This window comes from Podarcis cretensis (genome assembly GCF_951804945.1).
Source record: "Podarcis cretensis genome assembly, chromosome: 6".
Lineage (NCBI taxonomy): Eukaryota > Metazoa > Chordata > Lepidosauria > Squamata > Lacertidae > Podarcis > Podarcis cretensis.
This window is the reverse complement of record NC_137175.1, coordinates 57,129,691-57,153,232: the sequence shown is the minus strand read 5'-3', so window position 1 is coordinate 57,153,232 and position 23,542 is coordinate 57,129,691. Positions and strand designations below refer to the sequence as shown.

Genomic DNA, 23,542 nt, shown 5'->3' with positions numbered 1-23,542 from the left:
TGCTCCAGAATCAGTCCCTCCCTTCAAGTGTTCAGTTAAGTTCAGTTAGAGAGACCAACTGTCATTCTTGCTTCTTGCCTCATGATGTTGTTTTAGTTTCTCTCAGACAGTTTGTTGTTGTGTTACAATTTTCTTTATTATTAAAGCTTTGTTTGACATACACATGAGCCACTTACTTTGCTGAAAGAAAAGAAACTCTGCTGGAAAATGGTGGAATATCCTAAACTCGGTAAGTGAGGGCATAGTCCTAGTCTGACAGGAAGATTTATTTTTTAAATCACCCCACCCTCCACAACAGAAACCCATGGATGATATCCAGACTAACTGCCCAGGCCTATAAAACTTTTTAATTCTCATTTGTATATCTGAAAGCTGCAAATGTTTTGGATTGGTTTTACATGCATCGTTCAGATTTAAAACTGTATTCCAAGGACTGGACTTGATTCTTACTTCATAAAACATTTTAACTGTTGGCTTTTAATTTTGTATTATGGTATAATAAAAAATGAATTCCCTGGATGTCTAGACCCAGGTTTGGGGTAACGACTCTTTGTTGAGAGAGCCCCAGCAGAGACTTAAAATCATAAAACGTGCAGCAAAGTAAAGTGTGGAAATATAGGCTGTTATGTTGGGATACTGCCAGGGAGACAAAGGCCATCATGACCCCACGTCGATTCTGGACGATCCATTGATCTCCCGTAGACACGCAGCATCATTCAATTAGTGACACGAGCTCCAGAAATAGCTTGCCACATTCCAGAGCTGATGCACGCTCTATCAGCTGAATTCGCACAGCGAAAGATGCACGAAGGAGAGCATATTTACAAGTTTATTCAGCGTTGGTCAGAACAAAGAAAAAAACATGACTGCCTGCTTCAATGTCTCAGGCACAGAGAGTGAAACGAAAGCAAAGACACAACAGAAACATCCTGTGAACAGGAAATAAGCAGGCTGTGACACAAACATCCTGCTCCCTTTTAAGGTGGAACGGAAATATCCTTTAAAACATTCCCTTCTAAATTGCTTCCAAAGTTTCCCACTTCCCTTAGCATAGAAAGGGACCACACGTTTGGTACTTACAAGCTTTGCTTACAAACTCTTAAAAAGTCAGATGAATGTGTTTTTCCATACAGCAGCAAGAAAAGACAGGGAGTTTAACTTATTTTTAAAAAAGATAAGAGTTTCTAAATTATTTGTATAGAAACACAAAGATGGCTTGCTGAAGCCATGCAGTCTAAGCTTGGAGTATCCAGCTTAGACCACTTTACTGGTAGAGTTGTGGAAGTGAGAGAACAAAGAGTTTGGTAACCCTTCCTCCCTCCCAATGTAATGGGTTGTGACCTAGCTAAGCTTTGGAGGACTGGTTATTCTATGGTCTTAACCCCATTCATGCATTAATTAGGTTAAGCATGTTGGTTATACAGGGTGAGTCCTTAAAAAGAGGCCCCGTGAATACAGAGTACACATGTTCCACGGGGTCTCTTTTAAAAGACTCACCCTGTATAAGGCTGCATATATCCTACAATAACTTTGCATCATATTTTCTTTGCATAAAACATACACTAGGAAACTATCAACCTAGGTGAAATAAATGGCACACATGATTCTGAACCATCATCAGCAATACTCTGGAAAGCAGCACAGGTGAATGCTCTTCAGGCTTACCTTAGGAGAGACAATAATATCATGCTTTTTATTCTGTCAGATCGGATGACACATAGGATATTGATGATGTAGCACCCTGCTTGTGGTTAACACTTAGCTGGAATGAAATATTCAACGCAGCAATAGAGAAATTAAAATAATAATTTATTTGTCAGACAAATAAATATGAGGCACAGTGGTATATGGTTACCAAGCTCTGGCCTGCCTCTTGCCATTCTGGCCAGCACTTATATTTCCTTAATCCAGCCCCCTTGCTCCTCCTGTGGCTGCCTCTGTCCAATCAGCCTGGTTGAAATTCCTATTGGCTGTTTGCTAGAACCAATCACAAAAGATACACCCATTTCCTTCTGCCCTTTTATGGAAATCAAAAAGCTATATATTCTTCTATCTATAAATGACAAATAAGTATTAATATATCTTACATGTGTCTCAACAAGGAATCTTAATTACCAGCTCACCTCTTGCCCTCCTTGCCCTATTGCCTTCCAAAACAGATGGTTAATCTTGAATTTTTATCTTAAACATATGTCAAGGATTTTGAGTTCACATCAACATTGAGAGATCTCCTTCATTTGAAGGTTTCTAAACAAGAGGCCTGACAACCATATATCAGGAGTGCTCGATAGCGTCTCCTGTCTGGCAAGGGGGGCTGGTGGCTGACTTAATTTCAGGATAGTTACAACTCTTACAACTATATGAAATAAGAATCTAGCATTTCTTAAATCCTTTGCATAATTACATTTAAGCTAATATATTTAATACATAAATAACCTTTTAAAAGGAAAAGAAATCTTAAAAGGATCTTAGTTTAAGAAAGAAACAGCTTTAGAAAAGACTTCCCAAAAATGTTCTGTTTCTGCCAGCCAAGCCAGTTGTCTTTTTCACTGCTCTTGACCTTTTTAACCTTAGGAAGAAGATATGGCTCATTTTACTATTTATCCACCCTTAATTTGTAGGGTCAGTGTAACCTTGGCTGTCAGCCTGTAATTCCCTTTTTACGACTTTGAGAATTGTTTTCTGCTATAAATCAGGGGGGCCCCTTGTCTAGGAGAAAAACATTTTGCCAAGGTTCTTAGGCAGCTGGTCTTCTGCCTGGCATAAAACATTTGAAGATCTTTAAGCTCATTTTTAAAATACAAGCCCTGATTAAACATATAAGCTTTAATAAAAATTCAGGCTTATGATTAGATGCCTCAATGACACTAACAGTTGTAAGGATATGGGAAATGATTTTTTCTCTCTTTCATTTTGCTATGCCTTCCCCAACACAATTTTATGTTTCTTCTGTTTTCTGTCAGAAAATATGCTAAGGGGAAAATAGTATTTTATATTTTATTTTCTACATTTTATTATTTGCTGGTTTTCAACCCGTTGTTGTTGTTGTGTGTGTGTGTATAAAATCTACTTTGGACTATAAAGAAAAGTTTATGGTGGTGGTGAATTTAAAGAAATAAATATTTTTAAAATGTAAAATGTTCATTTAGACAAAGGCACCCTTTAAAAACAAAGCAGGTTATCTATCCAAAAGTTATGAACTTTTGTATTTCATCAATTTCAATATTAAGAGTTCAACACGTGAGGAAGATACCTGCATGTGATTAATTGCTTCCATTGAAATATGTAGGTTAGGGCCAAACATCTATGGTTGATCTCCTAACTCCTCTGCCCCCAGCTCTCCCTGAAATGCTGTCATGGCAGGCTGTCAATTTGTTCAGGCAGGAGGAGGGAAGAGATATAATCTCTACCTCCAGACGTATTTCTCTGAACAAAATGACATCCCGTCACTACTTTACTTTGTCAATGCAGCAAGCTGCTTCACCTCCAAGTCAGACAGTACCTTAACCTTGGATGGTTTGGACCCATGTTTCCTATAGGTAAGACTGAGCAGTTAACCTCCCCCCCCCCGGCAAAACAGTGGTTTCTGTACCCTATGCTGCGGACTTTTGTAGGGATATTGTACCACACCAATGCTGTGTGATTAAGAATAGAGCAACTGATTATAACCGAGTTGTGATGGTGCTAGGCAGCATCCTATGACATTTGAAAGTATCTCATTAGCAGTTTATGAGCAGAGGGCTGTATGTATCCAGTGTGCCTACATGTGGTGCCATTCAGCAGAGTATCTGAGAGAAAATCTTGTTTCCCGAGAATCTTTGTTTTCCTTTCTTTTTAAATCAAACATATGTCTGGCCCTCATTCCCATGAACAAAGGTTTTTAACTGTGAAAGACAAACGACACACCATGTGGTAACTTTTTTGTGTGTGTGGGATGCACCACTTTAGACAACAAGTGGAAGGATTGCCTGATCAAATGCTCCACCGTAGGAAAACTCCAAGCAACATCCTGCACAGAGAAAAGCCAGCCAGAGGAAAGGAGTCTAGGTAATGAGGTGGCAAAACTCATTATTACTTGGTTCAGAATATGAATTGTAGCTCATAATGTTTCCCTGTATTGCAAATTGAGCAGCATTTCCCCAAAAAGTTGTCCCAACCTCATGGTTTGGAAGTGTGCGGGGTTCACAGTGGACTTTGGAAGCTTATTCCAATCATCCAAATCTTTATTACGGTCATAGATCAGTAGAAGGTAAAAGCACCTCCATATGTAAATAAAACATGTTAGAAGGGCAATAGAGTAACTGCAGAAGTAGAGGGTACACATACTCATATTCTCACAGTAGACAAGCATAAGATAAAAGCACACAAAACAGGTGAATCAAACATTCAGTTTTAGAGCTGCTGTGTGGCCAGTGGCGTAGCGTGGGGGGTGCAGGGGGGGCCGGCCGCACCGGGTGCAACATCTGGGGGGTTAGGGTTAGGGGGCGCAAATCCACGGGTTAGGGGGTGCAAATTACTTGCCTTGCCCTGGGTTAGGGGGGCGCAAATTACTTCCCTTGCCCCGGGTGCTGACAACCCACGCTACGCCACTGTGTGTGGCACATACCACCCTCTGATATACGTATGTCAACCATAGCAGTAAAATATCTGGCCACTGCATATGTTATATCAGGATTTATACCTTGGAGCAGTAAGGAGATATAAAGCTTATTGGAGGAAGCATTTGGATCTCATGTTTACAATCATGTAATAAAAAGTGCATTGAACTTTTCAAAGTTTAGAATGGACTCACAAGAAATGGGTTTCTTCATTTTGGAAAACAGCTTAGATTATCCGAGATCATTTTGAACTGAGCTGTGGGGAGTTTTTATATCTCTAGAATTAAGGCAGCCTCCCCCCCCCAAAAAAAAATCTGAAATGGACAAACATTCAAATATGCAACCCAAATATATATTCGTGGTTTACCATGCAATGAGCAAATTGTCTTGCCAAGGCCCACAGTTTAGGTCTAATCTTATAATGTACACAATTGATTCTTTAAAAAGGCATTATTGTTGTGGATTGCCAAGGTCTTGTGTTAGTGAGGTCGGTAAAGTATCAAGCTTGATTTTGCAGACTTTTCATGTGGCTATTTTTATACAGAATACAACCATCGTGTCTTGAAAGGCAAATAAACTAGATTCATGAGAAGGACATTGATTTTTTTTTTTGGGGGGGGTACTCAGTTTTAAAATACATCTAAATGCAAAAGATCAGCTAGATATCTACTTGCTTCTTCTTCTTGTCACCCAGTATCTGAGATTGTTATGCATATCCTGGTACATTAAATCACAGTAGCAGAGAGAAGCATGGTGATAGATCTTGCTGTGCATATTTAATATAATACACCATGTCAGCAGAATTTGCATTAATTATCAGGGGGGTAACTGCAACTGATTAGATTTCCTTCCCCCAAAAAGTTGCATAGACTTGGTCAATGTGTGTATTATAATTGTATAATAAACCTGATCATGTGATTTGTTGAATCAGGATTTACCATATGTAAAGCAAGATGTATATTACTGTGGAGGAAGGGAATGTGCATGTGCAGAATCAATGCAATGGACAAAATGAAATCAGATTGGATTTGCAGGCTTAAGGTGTCTGTTGTGCTCCACTTAGCTGGAAACAATTGGCTTTTGCAATTCTTCTTCTCATGAGCTAATGGAGGCATCCATAGGGTGGCCTCCCATCCAGATATCGCAAGGCCTAAGCCACCAGAACTGAAGCAGGTGCCTTCAGACCATTCTTCCAACTACTAGTACAACTTCATCTGCACTTCCGAAGACATGGATTGGATCAAATTGACATTAAGAACACTACTGCTACTTCATTTTTTCACCTGTAAATATGGATAATGCATCACAGGGTACAGGAGACAATTCATCCCCCAAAATATGACTTTTTGATTGGAATGTATTTGTGGGTCTGCATTTTCCTGTTCTAGCCAGTCATGACCTACATGCGTGAATCATCAGTTGAGGTCACCTTTGCAAGCTTCAGAGGCTGGTTTATATGTGGCCTTATATGAGAGCCAGTGTGGTGTAGTGGTTAAGAGTGGTAGTCTCGTAATCTCGGGAACTGGGTTCGCGTCTCCGCTCCTCCACCTGCAGCTGCTGGGTGACCTTGGGCTAGTCACACTTCTTTGAAGTCTCTTAGCCCCACTCACCTCACAGAGTGTTTGTTGTGGGGGAGGAAGGGAAAGGAGAATGTTAGCCGCTTTGAGACTCCTGAAGGGGAGTGAAAGGCGGGATATCAAATCCAAACTACTACTACTACTACTACTACTACTACTACTCTTCTTCTTCTTCTTCTTCTTCTTCTTCTTCTTCTTCTTCTTCTTCTTCTTCTTCTTCTTCTTCTATAGGTTCTGATATAGCATTTTCCATATACATGAAAACATGGTAAATACATGACAAGTGACATGATCTCAGATTTCCTATGGCTCCATGTCATGTGTTTATATCATGGAAACCTGTCTGCTGCAGTGACATGTTAGAGACTTCACCACGCACAATGTTACATACCTCTGTCGTGTTTTTGTGTCTTTCCTTTCTCACTTTTTCTAGACTAAAAAGCCCTGAGCACTGCAATCCTTCCTCACAGGAGAGTTGCTTTAGCCCTTTGATTATTTCCTGGAATCTCTTCCAGCTCTACAATATACTTTCTGAAGTGTAGCAACCAGAACTGTACACAACATTCCCAGTATGACTGCACTGTAGCTTTGTGTAAAGGCATTGTAATCACAATAGTTTTACTTTTGATTCTTTCTCTAAAGATATCTAACATGAAGTTCGTCTTTTGGCCTTTTCCACAACTACTGCATACTGGGCCAACATTTTCACTGAGCTGTTCAAGGTAACCTCATGAACCATCTCCTAGCCAGTCACTGCTAACTCAGACCTCCATTAGCATGTTTGAAATTCAGATTCATGTATTTTTTTTTTATTTCAGGAGTTGATATATTCCTTTCTATTTCCACTTCTCTTTCACCTTGCCTTCCTAGGAAACCACCTAAATAAAGGAAAAATCTAGGTGTGTCAGTTGTGGCTCTGCAAAATGAGTTTATTTTTGCTTGCTATATGCAATTCAGTTTTCCTGTGCCATTTCCATTGTCATTGTAGTCCAGCATAAGCGGGCCTGACTTCGGAAGAAAGCTTGAAGAAATTATAAGAGAACAAGCCAGGATTGTCACAAATGGCATTGAATTGATGTACTAAATGGCTGAATCTTTTTATTGCACCATGTGTTCCTTCCCCCTGTTTTTGTCTCTTTTCTTTCTCCTTTGTTATCTTCAGCTGCATCAGTTTAATTGCTACTTTTTAAGCTAAAAGTTTGATAAATGGAAGTATTTTTTTTAAAAAAAAATGAGAGTTCATCCTGTATATATTGCAGATGTCAACCAACATGTCAAAGCATAATAGCCACATGGCAATTAAGAAATAGTGGTGGAATATTCAGACAAAAGTAAGAACAATTCTTTGTTAAAGGTATTTAAAGTGTTGCACTAGTAAGTCATTGTGAGTATGGTAGTGGTTTAACACAGACAAAAAAAAGGAGATTAAGAAGCAACCTTTCACACCGCTGACCAGGTATGAAATCCACAGAAGTTAAAAACAAACAAACACACCACCTGCTCAAAACCAGTGGCAGGATTGCACCATGAAGCCTTTGAAGAAAAGGTATTTGTATTAATCTAAAGGAATCCACTAGAGGGTGCAAGTGAGTAAATTATATTCTGCATGCAAATGTGCTAAAATGAAAAATTGCTTTTTGTCATAAAGCAGTTCCTAGAGTGAAATATGAAATGTACTAACCTTCTGTACCTGAATTGCCTGGGGGATCTCCAACACATTTGGATAATCAGAGGTTCGTGCAAAAGGAAAAGTTGTTTGCCCAGGGTTACATTAACATGGGTCTGCATAGAAGATGCATTGTGAGCACCCCTCTCACCTGTTAGGTCTGCTCACTTGCCAACTTTGGGCTGCAATCCTGCATGCAGCTCAACAACACATGTCAGTTCCATTGAAATAAATGAATCTTAAGCACATGCAGCTGTGTGGCAATTCTCCCCCCAGGGAGGGGGGTGGTCTGGCAAAAAAATCAACCAATCAATCAATCAATCAATCAATCAATCACATAAAGCGCAATATGTACTGTTGCTCATAACATGGATGTCCACAATTGGAAAATGGAGCAGAACCATTGTATTGTGACAAAACCCACACTAGGTGGTTTTTTAAAATGTCAGTGCTGGGGTGGTGAAATAGCATGTAAGATCTACCCTACGGCGTCAGTGCCATATCATGACAACACTTGCATAATATACTGGAGTCAGTGTGCAAGACTGGCAGAGCTGTAGCAATGCTGGTGCTGTTAGTGGGACTGCCCAAGTTGTGCTCTGAAGATTCAAAATATGTGTTGGTGTTGTTGGTGTTTTAAAAAAGTCGTATTATATCTGGACAAAGAGAGTTGCACTTAACAAAAAAAAGAAAAAAGAAAAGAAGACCTACTCTAGATAATCAGTAGGCAAGATGCATCGAGGAAAATCATGTTGCCATTTTAACAGCATTCTCCTTTTTTTGCATTTACTATGCTCAGTTTCTGTGCTATATTCTGATAGTAACTGTAGGTTACGTTTAGATCTTTATTTTAATATAGGGGAAATGATTCAACCGGATACTTCTTAATTAACAATAAAAACCCATCTATGAACAATCGCAGTATAATGACATTCTTAGCTGAAGGAAATTTACAGATGTGTGCAGCTTCTGCCAATACAATAACAGCTAGCATTAAGCCAAAGAGTTTACTGTAGGAAGCATTTTAGCAAGAGAAACCATTTTATGTAGAAATGCAGCAGATCACCCCCACCTCCTGCTCCTAAAGCAGAGATGAGCAAACTTTGTCCCTCCAGATGTTCTGTACTACAGCTCCAACAAGTTCCATCCAGCATGATCGATGGTCACTGATGATGGGAGTTGTAGTCCAGTAACATCTGGAATGCCACAAGTTCTTCATCTAAAAAACAATCCAGTCTTTGAAGAAACCAGGAAGGACACATTCACAATAAATTCACATAAAATTATTTTGCCTGTATGAAAAGTCCTTGCTTAATGCTGTTTATTATTGTTTTCAATGGACTTAAATGTGCCAAATGCTGTGTGCTGGATTAGGACCAATGAATTATCTTTACCCTCTGATTTAGCTAGCCAATTCCATAACTAAGCATACAGTCATCTGGTCCATAACAAGCAGTCCTTGTTTAGCATAAGCCTTCTTCTACCACTTTAACACCTATGGCTTCTCCCAAAGAATCCCAAAGTTTACCCTTCACAGAGCTACAATTTCCAGCACTTATAACAAACTGCTGTTTCTAAGATTCGTTGGGGGGAAGCTATGACTGTTAAAAATGGTATAAGAGGAATTTAAATATTTGGTGCAGATGCTACCTGTGTCCATAGACAAAAACCTAGCATGTTTACTCAGAAGTAAGCCCTACTGTTTCTAACAGTCCTTACTCTCTAGTAAACATGCTTAGTGGGACTTTGGGGGTGTGTATGTTGTGGCTGATTTTATTATGCATGAATCGTGGTATACGGCACAAAGTGCATGGATTTAATTAATATGCTGTTAATACTAAGGCAGGTTTGATTAGTGTCAAGACAGGATAGAGATGACTATTGGACAAGACACACAACTTCCAGTCTCATGGCAATGCAGTCTGGTGCCTTCCACATGTTTGAGCTCCAACTTTCACAGTCCCAGTCAGTATATGCTGGCTAGGGTTGATGGGAAGGTTACTCACAAGAAATAGAATAGATATTTTCCCTCCTGTGGTCATCTTGATGATGATGCTCAACCACTATGGTCTCATGCTTTAATAATACATCATCTTAGGCATCTGAGCTACTGAACAACCATTAAGAAGCTTTAAAACTTACAGACATCCCTGCTTGCTCCCCTGAATTGGCAGAGGAACAACAAAGCATAGCTAGCATGTTACATTAATTTTGTGTTATCTTTAGGTATGTGTAGATACTCTAGAGGTAAACTGGCTTTCAGTTACCACAAATAACCTCTTCTTTCTCCCTTTGGGCCATCACAAAGGCATGAAAACCATGAGTGGAAAGGTCATGGGTGGAAAAAAGGGGAGAGGGAAGAATGAATGAATGCTTTTATGCCATGTGATGGACCAAAGGAAGGAAGAAGTGGTGGTTATGTTGTGCATTCTAATATCATTTATTCTGTTGCCTTGCTTCCTTCAAGTTAATGAAGTTTCCTCCAAAATATGATAGAAATTTGTTCCTGGTATGCTAATGGTATGGTAATGGTGGGTCAGTGATGCTTCACTGAAATATTTGTTGTAGTGGTTTTGTTCCACCAGCTAATCCATCATGTGGTCCATTTTGGTTAAAATGGTTGAGATCTCTGTGGTTCAAGATAAGCTAGAGACAGGCCGGTCATTTATGGGTCTTTAACCTCCCTTAAATTGATTAGGTGACAGCTACCATATAGACTACTAGCCATTTATAGCACAACTGTTCCCTTCAGTTAACTATAGATTCAAGAAGAAAGATGTAGTGCAGACATTAGATGCCATGATAAGGACAGATCCTGCTCAGTTTTACAAATAGTGACCCATATGCTTGTGAGGCAAAGCAGCTGATAGGCACACCTTCTTCAGGGCTGTGGATTGCAGGGTTTGCACAAAGGAAAATGGCTTCTTTTCAAGCATCAACAGCACCAGATGGTGCCTTTTGTAGCACAGCCAGTATGGCCTGGGCTGAAACAATCAAGAGAATGAAAGCTGCTTGCAGCTCCTGGCACCTCAATTCCATGGTATTTGGATTTGTCTAAAATAAACTGACAATGAGACAAATAGACCCAATATTATGGAACACATTAATAATGTGTTCTGTTAAATAATATTTTTTTTTTTGAAAAAGTGAATTGTTAAGCCTATTAATAACTGCTAAATGACAGAAAAAAACCAGCTCCAACTATTATGTGGCCATATGGCTATGTGGAAAAATTAACATTTGCCACCAAAATGTCATATATCTTTTGCCCATCCTGAGGCTAAATTTAATAAACTCACTGTCACCAGCCCTATCACAAAGTTTGTGAAGGAAGAACATGCTGCTTTTCTTTTGGTTGAAACTTGCAGTAGAAATGACTTTGTTGAGCGCTTCCATGTTGACGATCTCAGAGAAGCGCTCAAATGGGACAGGCCCAAGACCCACCAGACTCCACATCCTGTTTCCTACAGTGGACAATCTCTTATACTATTGCTCCCTAGCAGTTGGTATTCAGCGGCATACGCCTTCTAAACCTCAGAGCAGCCATGTCAGCTACTTGCTGTCACCACATCTTCTGGTACCAAATTCCACACTTTTATTATGTGTTTTGTGAAGAAATCTTTCCTTTTATCCTTCATCTCCTGCTAATTTATTTCATTTGATGATCCTGAGTTATACGCTTCCCCGAAACTTGCCACATTCCCATCTCAGTGACCACACTGCTGCTGTAGTGACGGGGGCACCACTGCCTCAGAACCTCTCAGAAGCCACCAGGGTTCTAAACTAATAATTCCCAAATACATTAGATTGTTCTGGGGTAAAATTTTGAATACAGAAAACAAAAACAAAAATGAGGAAAATATAGAAATCTGAAACAGTTCAGCCTTTCTTTTTAGAATAATGTCATTCAGTCCTCTGAATAAATTGAGAGCCCCCCCCCTAAACAGACTTAGGACTCAGCTATACAGCTTCAAATAAAAAGTTTTAAGTGTGTTGTGAAGGGCAATATACAAAAGTGACACTAGGTGATGATGGTGAGCTATGGCAAATTCAATATATTTTTCAAAATGTTTTTTTAAAAAAGCATTTTCACAGTGTGTTTTTTATGTGTGTAGATTCCACCTTTGTCTTCCCAGTGAAAGTAAACCATATCAGTATCACAGAAAACTGTAAGGGGTGTTCTCTGCTTGAATGATAGGGCAACTAAGTTGAACATGATTAGATTAGATAAATTTATTGTCATTGTCCGTATATACACAGTATACACAACAACGAAAATCAAACACCCAAGACCGGATTCACATACACATTTGCACGTATCTCCAACACTCTCATCCTATTCAGACATAATCTATTAAAACATACATAATCCAGAATATAACACAACCTATTAGAAGCATAGCATAACCTAAAACCTATCTCATTCCTTACTACTCACTGCTTGCTATTTCTTACAACTGGCCCTGAGATCATTGTTTAGTGCAATCAGAGCTCTTGGATAGAAACTATTCAGAAGGCGTGTGGTTCGTGTTTTCATTGTCCTATATCTTCTGCCCGAAGGCAACAGTTCAAAGAGGTTGTGAGCAGGATGGGTGGGATCTCTCAGGATATTGTGTGCCTTCTTCAAGCTGCGAGACGTGAAGATCTCATCCAGGGTTGGTAGTTGGAGCCCAATAACATTCTGGGCAATTTTAATTATTCTCTGTAAGGCTTTTTTATCCATTCCAGAGCTGCTCCCATACCACGATAATATACTATAGGTTAGGACACTCTCAATGGTACTATGATAATAGGACAGAAGTAGGTGCTGAGATAGATTCAATCCTCTGAGCATTCTCAGGAAATACAACCTCCCCTGTACCTTCCTCACAACCATATTAATATTTGCAGTCCATGAGAGGTCCTCAGCGATGTAAGTGCCCAGGTATTTAAAACTACCAACCCTTTCCACCTCCTCGCCATTTATGTGCAATGGTAAAAATACACTTTTCTTTCGCCTAAAATCAATTATGAGTTCTTTGGTTTTTTTGGTGTTAAGCATAAGATTATTTTCTTTACACCATTGAATTAACCCCTGTACTTCTTTCCTATAAGCAGCCTCATCATTCTCACTAATGAGCCCCACCACTGTTGTATCATCCGCAAATTTGATGATTTTGTTAGACTTATACAGTGGGGTGCAGTCAAATGTGTACAGGGAATAGAGGAAGGGGCTTAACACACACCCCTGAGGGGCTCCTGTGCTTAATACTAGAGTAGAAGAGTGGTAAGGCCCCATTCTCACTGTCTGCGGCCTATCGGTCAGGAAATTCCTTACCCACAAGCAGATCTTCTGATGTATACCCAAATTGGTCATTTTAAGGAATAACCTGTCTGGTAGAATTGTATTAAAGGCAGAACTGTAGTCCACAAACAACAGCCTTGCGTAGGTTCCCTGTCGTTCTAGATGACTCAGTACAGTATGGACAGTGATGGAAATAGCATCATCAGTAGATCTATTCCTTCTGTATGCAAACTGGAACGGATCTAGAGTGGATGGAAGACCAGCCTTAATATAATCTAGCACCAATCTCTCAAAGCATTTCATAACGACAGATGTTAGGGCTATTGGTCTGTAGTCATTGAGAGATACCACCACTGACTGTTTAGGGACTGGCACTATAATCGATGTCTTCAGGCAGGTAGGGACAGAACCCTGCAACAGGGATAGATTAAAAATGTCCGTAAATACACCAGCTAATTCTGCAGCACAGTCCCTAATAACTTGTCCCATAATTCCATCCGGTCCAGCTGCCTTCCTAATATTAATGCTACGAAAAGCACGTTGTACGTCGGAGGTCTGTAATAAAAGTGGTTGTTTATCAGTAATAGTTCCTGATGGTGTGCTGGTAGCCAATGCTGTAGTGACGGTGGTTCCAGTTCCCACCTCAAAACGACTGAAGAATTGATTCAGCTGATCAGCCAGGTGCGCACTGCTGTTAGCCAGTTCGTTTTTAATATTTTGCCCTGTAATTTGTCGCAGGCCTTGCCATACACGACGAGGGTCGGAGCTCTCAAAATGCTTTTCGATCCTCCGGCAGTACATGGCTTTAGCATCCCTGATGCCCTTTTTCAGTTTGGCTCTAGCTTCTCTATACTGTTGCGCATCGCCAGAGTGAAAAGCAGCATTCCTTGCCTTTAGCAGAAGATACACATCCCTGTTTAGCCAGGGCTTGTTGTTAGGAAACACCCGTATTTGTTTGGTGGTAGTAACGACATCAATGCAGCTTTTGACATAGAACAGTACTATTGAAGCGTATGTGTCCACATTATTCTCCACAAAAAGTGACCATTCAGTGTTCCGAAAGCAATCTTGAAGTTGCTCGGGTGCACCTGCTGGCCACACTCGTATCTCTCTAGTTGATGGTCTAGTTCTGCGTACGAGAGGTCTATATGATGGTATCATAAGTAAGGATATGTGGTCTGACTGTCCCAAATTGGGCAAGGGCTTGGTCTTGTATCCATGCATGATGTTGCTATATACTCGGTCTAGGGTATTTCCCCCCCTAGTGGGACAATCAACATACTGATGGAACTTAGGAAGCACAGTCCTTAAATCGGCTCGATTGAAATCACCAGCAACCACAAATGCTCCATCCGGGTGGGCCCGCTGCTGTTTGCTAATAGCAGTTAGCAGGTGACCCATAGCTGTAATAGTGTTTGCATCGGGAGGTATATACACCGCTGTTATTATGACAACATTAAACTCACGTGGCAAATAAAAAGGGCGGCACTTCACCACTAGGTACTCCAAGTCAGGAGAACAATGCGTGTCCATTTTTTTAATGTCCGAGCTCCAGTTGTTATTTATATAAACGCAGATTCCTCCTCCTCTACTCTTCCCGGATTCGGCGGTTCTATCTGCTCTAATTACTGAGCGTCCTTCTAGCTGCAAAAGTCCCTGTGGAAAGGAGGAATCCAGCCACGTCTCTAAAAGGACCATAACACAACAGTCCCGGATACTTTTCTGCCGAGAGGTAATAAGTTCCAACTCCTCTACCTTGTTGGGTAAAGATCTAACATTTGATACAAGGAGACTTGGCAGTGCAGGCTTGTGAGGATTTTTACTTAGCCTCACTCGTAGTCCGGCCCTACAGCCCCTCTTCTGCTTACGCCCTCTCCGTTTTCTTTTCTTTCTGGCCAGGAGAGCAAGGGGAGTATCCCAAGGATATGGAGGCTCTCTGATAAGCTCAGCTGGAATGTTGTAGGTTAAGACCTCCTGGCTGCAGCCTTCTCTGCCGATACTTAAGAGCTCTTGACGACTATAAATTACTTGTCCCTGAGTGTTCACAGTCCATAGCAGCAGTAAGTTCACAGATAAAAATAAAACACAACTCACTGAAAACCGGTCTTCGGAGTGCTGAGCCGCTGCAAGTGCTTGCGCCGCCATCTTGTCTCCCATGACTCACATGACTCTCAAGAGTCATGTGCTTCTCCTAGAATGGCAGGCATCCTTTGAACAATGGTTCCAGTACAGACTTACAGACTTCCCTAGTTATTGCGGTACACACCTTGTGTCTTATTATATGGGTCCAGAATCAATGTTCAGTTTCAAGTCACACAACATGAGATTATGTAATATCTATCCTGTTATTAGGCCTTTTTGGAGCTCTATTCCTATTTGGTTTGAGCTTCCAGGGACAGCAGAAGACATCTAAGAGCTAACCACTCAACCCTGCAACACCTCATAACATCAGCAGAAGGCAGGGGAAGAAACAAAAGAACAGGAACCTGTGGCCATCCTGATGTTGTTGGACTCCCAACCCCCATCACCGAGCATGCTGGAGAAGGATGATTGAATCCAACAACATCTGGAGTGCTATAGGTTTCAAATACCTATTCTAGAAGATAATAATATAATAAAAAATAAAATAATAATAAAAATAATTTATTTATTATTTATACCCTGCCCATCTGGCTGGGTTTCCCCAGCCACTCTGGGTGGCTTCCAACAAAACACTAAAATAAACTATTAAACATTAAAAGCTTCCCTAAACAGGGCTGCCTTCAGATGTGTGCTGGTCCCAGGGGGGTTACCGTGCGGCGAGGTCCGTGTCCAGTCCGGGGTCGAGGGTGTGGTGTGGAGGCTGTCCGTCAAGGCTGAAGCAGGGTCCAAGGCAAGGAGCCAGGCAAGGTCCGGAACTCTGGCAGAAGAGCAGGACAGGGTGCTGGCAGGAACCTGGGACTGGGCCTGACTGGCTTTTATCTGCCCTGAGGCATAGGGCGGCCCCAGTCCACAGGTGACTCACCTCTCCTGACCTGGAGGCAAGCACTCCTCGTGCAGGAACTTAGTTCCCTCCGCCTCTCTGCCCCGAGCCTCTGCAACTCAGGAGAGGCTGGAGGGTTACCGGACCCAGAGGCAACCTCCTCTTCCCCTGATAGGGCTGAGAGTAGAGCACCTGCAGGCAATGGGTCCTCCATCACCTCAGGGGTCAGAGCAGACTCAGCTGGTGCCTGCACCTGAGGATCCAGCACAGTTGAGGACCCTTCAGGCTCAGGCCCCAGCCCCAGCCCCAGCTCAGCTGCTTCTGGAGGCGGGGACTCCTGTGCAGGCTGGGATTCCTCAGGTTCAGCCTCTGAGTCCGAATCCCAGGCCATCACAAGATGTCTTCTAAAAGTTTGGTAGTTATTTTTCTCTTTGACATCTGGTGGGAGGGTGTTCCACAGGGCGGGTGCCACTCCCGAAAAGGCCCTCTGCCTGGTTCCCTGTAACTTGGCTTCTTGCAGCGAGGGAACTGCCAGAAGGCCCTCGGCACTGGACCTCAGTGTCCGGGCAGAAGATCACGGGAGATACTGCTCTGAGGAGTTTCACTAGAGCAATATCCTGTTATATTCCAGAACACATCATGGATTTATACCAACATCTTCAAATGAGCAGAGCATTCTGCTGCAGAGCATTGTGTTGCCAAGATACATAGGTTACATTATGTACATTACTGGTGAGAAAAGAAGAGTCATATAGCAGACTCTTCCATTGTAGTGCCTTGCTGAGATGGCATTTCAGAGTAGATGTTCATTGTAGGAGACTGACTGTGATTTTCAGGACAAAGCCAACATAGAGATGGGAGACAGATTTTGAACAAAATTCTGAGAATGAAGAAGCCATTTTGTCTGGAGTAAGCTAATTGGAAAGCTGTTTCTTGTGAGATAGGGCTCTGGAGAAATGGTGATTTTGTACCTTTGGGAACTTTTCTCTCACTTTGGTCTGCCTTTTCCAGTATTATTGAATGCTTTCTAGGCACTTTCCTCTTTAGGTAATGCACTTAGATTTGTAATTAGAAAAGAGAAGTTCATTATCAATTCTTATGAAAATATTGTGTTTGCGCTGTTTTTTTTAAAAAGATATAATCACAGCATGACCATTTAGAGAAAACAAAGGATATGACAGTTCCCCACACAGATTACTCACCTATAAACAGATGGATCCTCATGGATCTTTCCCCCACTCACTAAAGATCAGTAAGAAGACATCAGTTTTTGTATTTGTCACATGCAGAGGTGTTTCCACTCCACTGCGGTTCGTCGTCTGCTGAAAACTTCTGTGTCAAAATTACTTAACTTACATAACTAATTATGTAAATTATGTCAGCATGACTCTATTCCACACTGTTCATCTCAGTGTAAAGGAATGGGAAGGAAAAGGGGTGATGCAATCAATTACAAATTGTTTGCAGATGGAAAGCAAGAACATTAGTGAATACTGATCATATTCCTTGCAATGATTTCTGTTCCAAACAAGGGATAAATAAATGAACATTGGCAATTTCTGCTCCTATTTCTGTTTTCATTTGCCTTATCCAAAATACCTACTCTTTGCCTCCATGTGTGCACATGAGCACAGGCATCAGCAAGACAGTGTGGAGAATGGATGGTTATGTGCACCTCTTGTATTGCACATCTTTCCCTTGGATGGAGCTTGCATAACTTTACTGAGCAGAAGAAGAGGGTCACATGAGGACTTGGGAAAAAGTGGCAACAGGGTTCAGTTGAGCCCCATGGCGATTGCTCTGTGCAGAGACATGGGACGTACATAGCAATACCGTATTTACTCTAACGTAATGCACACCTTTTTTTGGCCAAATCGCATCGTGAAAATTAGGGTGTGCATTAGATTCAATGGCACATTTACATTCACCAGCAAATCCTTTTTTTGGTTTCAAGGTTTTCAAAATGGAAGTCTGCATTAGATTCAATGGCACATTAGATTTGCGTAAATACCATAGATTGCATCCCTGAATATCCCTTGAATGTAGATTTTTAAAAGAAACATTAGCTGGAACTTTTGAAAAAATAATATTGTCTTACTAATACAATTTAAGAGCATTTATATATATTTTCCACTTCACCATCTGCACTGTCTCTACCCCCTCCTTGCACAGTGTCCAAATCCAAGCCTAAATTACTCATGCGTTTTCAGATTCTTTTGACAAAGGAGGAAAAACATTTTTGTATGTCAAAAAATGACTTATTTAAGGGCAATTTGTGACACACCCACCCACCCCTTGGCATTTGTGTACCTGTTTTGAATCATGAAGCCCTGTGCTTGTTCAAGTGACCTTGCCATGCCTCCCATCAGTACATGATGACATACAGTATACTATTTACTATGAAGCATTTTGTTGGCTTTCGCCATCTCATGCATCACAGTGCAACGTCAGCCCATTTGCTACATGGCATCTGATTTGGCACAGAGATCCATTTACAGAACTGTTGCCAAAGATGGAGGCAGAAGCAGCAACAGCTTTGGCAGCTCATGGGCAGCTTGACTGGAAATGGAGTTGGCGATGAGGGAAGGATCTGGCCTTTTTTGATAATTTGCTGAATGATCTGATGATGATGAAGTCTACCCAACTGAAATTGCAAATTTTAGTATGACAAATGGAACCATGAAAATTTGGCACAGCCTCTTGAGTTTAGGCCACCATCTAAAGATTGTAGAGCATTTTAGAGAGCCGTTTAGAAACTTTAGACTGAGCAACCTTCAGGGAATCTTTGGCTTGTGTGCAATTGGGAAGGCAGAGGTGCTGCAGGAGACTCACCCTCTGAATCAGAGGATAGTTGCAAGACTGTGGCATCTGGCTGGAAGGGCCCTAACTGAGGTACTGGTGGTTCTCTCCCCACTCCCCGGAAGGATCCTGAACCTCATTCTCATCAAAGTCCTCTGCCATGTACTGCAGGGTCCCCAAATTGCAGGTCATGACAGCATAAACTTGTTTACTAGGGACTGCAGATCTACAGTGTGTGTGTTCTGTGTATTTTTTATGAATTGAATGTAGTTTTGTATGAATGTGTCAATTTTATAATGTATCTACGTCAATGATTTTAAATGCAAGATCACCTGGAGACTTTTGTTTAACAAGCTACTAACAAGTCTATCTAATAATAATAATAATAATGTATACAAATATAAGAGCAGTTATCCAGCCTTCTGCTGTTCCTGCAACTTTTGAGTTTGGGGCAATTGCCTGTGGCAGTGAAAAGCAAGCGCTCTTTATGTTTTTGTTAGCAGGGCTTTGATATTGGGCATTTGTTGTGAAGACTTCCCCTGCTGTCATTTCCCAATGCTAGAATTATCTATTTCCTTTTGCTTTCTCTCATATAGCTTCCATTTTCTCCTTCCAGAATCCTGGATGGTGTTTGGACACATAGACATTTGATAATGCCCTGTAGACTCTTGTAATAAGGGATATATGGTTTATGTCATCAAGACAAAAGAACAAGAAGGAATTAAATTGGATCTAAGAAGTGATTTGTTTTGCCAGAAAGGCAGTGTGAATTGGCAAGCAAAGACAAAGATAGAGTGATTACCTATGAGGTTGGAAACATACTAATCAACCTGAGCAAAGCAGCCTCAGTTCAGGTTGATAATTATCAAGTGTTTGACCTCCTTGTTGACCTGGCCAAGGAAATAAATCTACACAAGCTGAAGGGGTGCAAATAAGGAGATTACAACATGCAGCAGGCAAACAGTGCAGTTTGCAATTCAGAGGCACACAAGTAAAAGTGAATTGTTTAGAATAAATACTCCACAGTTAGAGGAATGAAAAAGTTAGGAATGGAGGGGGAGATGGAAGGAGGCAAAACAAGCAGCGGGAGGCAGGGAGGAGTGAAGGAGAAGTAGCAGTTTATGCACATCTCCTTGAAGACGGGGCTTCTAGTAATGGGGTTCATACAGAGGAAGGTCTGACAGATAACATTTGAATCAATTCAACATGGAACAAGCAGCTGCACTGAAAGAATATATTGGTCTCATGGAACTGACAGATTTGTCTGGAAACTGGAGGTTAAAAAAGCCTACTACTCTCCATTGTGAAAAGATAATGGAATACAAAGCCATTTCTTCAAAAGTGGCTTCAAAAGCTACTCAAAAATACTGTTCATTATTATAGACATGCTCCTGTATTGTGAAAGAACAGCCTTTAAAAGACATGAACCTTTTCTGGGCCAACAGGAGAGAGGAACTGAAAAACAAATGGGACTGTGCCTTTATTTTTAATGTGGACCCCAGGTCTACCTCTGCTTCCTGCTGCTGTTGCAGCGCCTCTTCTTCATGACTGCAAGGGAGTTGCTATTCCTGCCCCTCCCTCTCTTGTCAGCACCCCCAGGAACTGATCTGGCTGAGTGTAGGTGGCACCTGGCAGATGCTCTGCATGGACCCCAAAAGCTTTCTTTTCTGCCTCTGCCAGGCCAGTTGTACCTTGACTCCAACAAGTCACAGCTGGTGACTTAATAGACAGAAATGCAACCTGGACCATTGCTGCACTATCTCTGACATGGAGATCTCACAGGGAAAGCTGTACTTGAAGAAGCTGAATATTTACAGGTGCCAGTAAATTATGTTTACATGGTGCTACAACTCCAGAAAGAGCAGGTGACCTTCCTAGATTCTGTGATGTCTAATGGCTGGAAACCTGAGCAGCTACTAGCATCAGATCTTCCTGTCTCTGTGGGAGTGAAGCCTAGGCTGAATTTCTGTGTGTCACCATCCCTAAGGAGATGCATACTACTCCACATGGCATATGAGCCCAGTGAGAAGGGACAAGATCTTGAAGGTGCGAGGCTCAAAGGTGTAATTGCTCCAGTGCTGAACATTGGAAAGCTTTTCTTCCAATTGTTACACAAATAAGCTTGACAACATGATGAAGTCACTGGTGTTAATCTGGATTTTGAATCCTTTTGTGGTGATGTAGGTGGAGCAGGTTGCTTGTGAATGCCTATCTTGTCCTGCTGTGAGAGGGTTTGTGTTGCCTCATGTGTTGGCCTGTGCTGATCTTAACCCTACAAAGAATCAACCTCACTCCAGGTCCTCCTGCTGAAGAGATGAAGCCTTTGGGCATGCAAGCTGGCCATTGGCAAGCACAGTGCTTTAGGGATGCTCAATCATAGCAGCAGAGTCAGACCATTGCTCCATCTAGGTCAGTATTGTCTACTTTAAGGATCTGCTTTGAGCATGGCCCAAACCTGGATCTTAGTGTGCAGGAATTCTTATTTTATACCATTTCGCCCCCCTTGAACCAACAATGAATGCACCAACACATCTCCCATTGGTGGTTTATTCCGTTCTATGTTAACACACTCCCCCTCCTGAAGGCATTTTGCTGTACAGTTTAGACATGTGTAGCCAGAGCCAGCTCTACCATTAGACAGAGTGAGGCAGGTGCATGATTCTGAGTGTCATGAAAGGGCAGCAAAAACTTATTAATGCATCATTATTCTGTTTTCTGCCAAGAAGCAGGAGATTTGTTTCATTTTTCATTTTTGGTTTTTTGCCTCAGGTGCCTAAATAACCTGGCTGGCCTTAGGTATTATTATGCAACCTGATTTGTGTGTGACATTTGCTTTTCCACATCAGGTAGCAAAATGTCTTGGGCCAGCTCTGTGAGCAGCATATATTTAAAACACAGAAATCAGTATCCCAAAGCATTTCCCTCTTGTACCAAAAGGCCTTCAGCAAGGATTGTAAAAGCATAGGTGGAGAATAATATTTTAAAAGCAAAGCCACATATACATTAATTATTAAAAGCAAATTAAAATATGGAACTCTTAAAACCTCAACATCCAGCTCAGCTCTGGATATCGAGTGGCAGGGTGGAGAAGAAAACAATACTATGGCACATCTATTGTGGTGCAAGGCAAAATATTATAAAAACCAGAGTTTGGCATCCAGTATTATAAATGCCCCAAAGCAACTGAAACTGTAGAAGAAGCCCCTGGGAAATTGCAATGGCTAAGATACAGCCAGAGTATGTGGAGTACAAATAAATAAATAAATAATCTCCTAAAATTCACTGGGGTATAGTGTCAAATATTTATTTCAATGATATTTGAAGTGGATATATATATATATATATATATATATATATATATATATATATATGCATGCCTCTAGGGATAAAGCAAATAGCTCCATTTACTCTAACCGTTTGATTAAATTCCCAAAGTAGCAAAGTCACTGGGCAACACTAATAAAGTTTGTAGCTATGTAAGCTAAAATAATGATTAGCGTAATCAAGTCTAATGCTTCAAGGCATAAGTTGATCATCTGTGGAAATCAGGAAGAAAATTTTCTTTCCCCGTTCAGCAATGGATAATTTGCTTGGCATGTTCTGTAGCTTTTTATTTTACTGCCTTCCAAGCACCAGGTATTAGTTACCATTGTATTAATGTGGCTGCCTCCCACTGATAAGAATAACGACAACAACAATATGTTGCATCAGAAATCATATTTAGCCTATGCTAATTGTGTTTCTAGAATGGGCAAACCAAAAGCTAACAAATGCTCTTGCTGCAAATGCAAGTAGGAAATAAGGCTCAGTGCACTGGAGGGTATGAACAGAATTACCTAGTTAATGCTATCTTCATCCCCACCCATGATATGCTGTTAAGAACTAGTCTTCCCCTGGCTGGTTCTCAGGGAGTTGAGCCTGGTGCCTTCCAGACTCCAACTCCCCTCATCCCTGACCACTGGCTATGCAAGCTGGGGCTGATAGGATTCCCTTCAGCGTCAGGCCTTTCTGACACTGGCAGAGAGCAACAGACACAGTTTGTCACCGGCTGCCTCCCTTGGCTATCAGAAGGGGTATAAAAGGTAAATGAACCCCTGACCATTAGGTCCAGTCATGACCAACTCTGGGGTTGCGGCGCTCATCTCGCTTTATTGGCCGAGGGAGCTGGCGTGCAGCTTCCGGGTCATGTGGCCAGCATGACTAAGCCGCTTCTGGCGAACCAGAGCAGCGCACGGAAACGCTGTTTACCTTCCCTCCGGAGCGGTACCTATTTATCTACTTGCACTTTGATGTGCTTTCGAACTGCTAGGTTGGCAGGAGCAGGGACCAAGCAATGGGAGCTCACCCCATCATGGGGATTCGAACCACTGACCTTCTGATTAGCAAGTCCTAGGCTCTGTGGTTTAACCCACAGCACCACCCGCTTCCCTTCAGAAAGGGTATAGCATTTATCAATTTGAAACATCTGCATAGCCATTGTTCAGCTCAGATTTCAGAGCAGTGCACAATAATATGCATGTTCTCACAAAATCAAATAACATTGGCAGCCCCACCAGAGTAGGGGACTGCATCTGATGTGCTTCCCAAAGGGCAGCGGTGTCAGACGGCCCTTTACTGCTTGAAGAGTTTTGGGATCAGATGGTACATCTCCAAAAT

At 41.5% G+C, this 23,542-nt stretch overlaps 1 long non-coding RNA gene across 4 annotated transcripts in view; it reads left to right on the top strand.

The window, feature by feature from the left end:
- The first annotated feature begins 46 nt into the window (after window positions 1–46).
- Window positions 47–23,542, top strand: part of LOC307218336 — a 100,326-nt gene continuing 76,830 nt past the window's right edge. For 2 of the 4 annotated variants that reach the window (XR_013839916.1, XR_013839917.1), the window contains exon 1: window positions 47–229. This is a non-coding gene — a long non-coding RNA (uncharacterized lncRNA). Of the gene's footprint in view, window positions 230–20,335; window positions 20,948–23,542 lie in introns of those variants that run through there. The other 2 variants (XR_013839918.1, XR_013839919.1) reach the window with 2 other exon arrangements.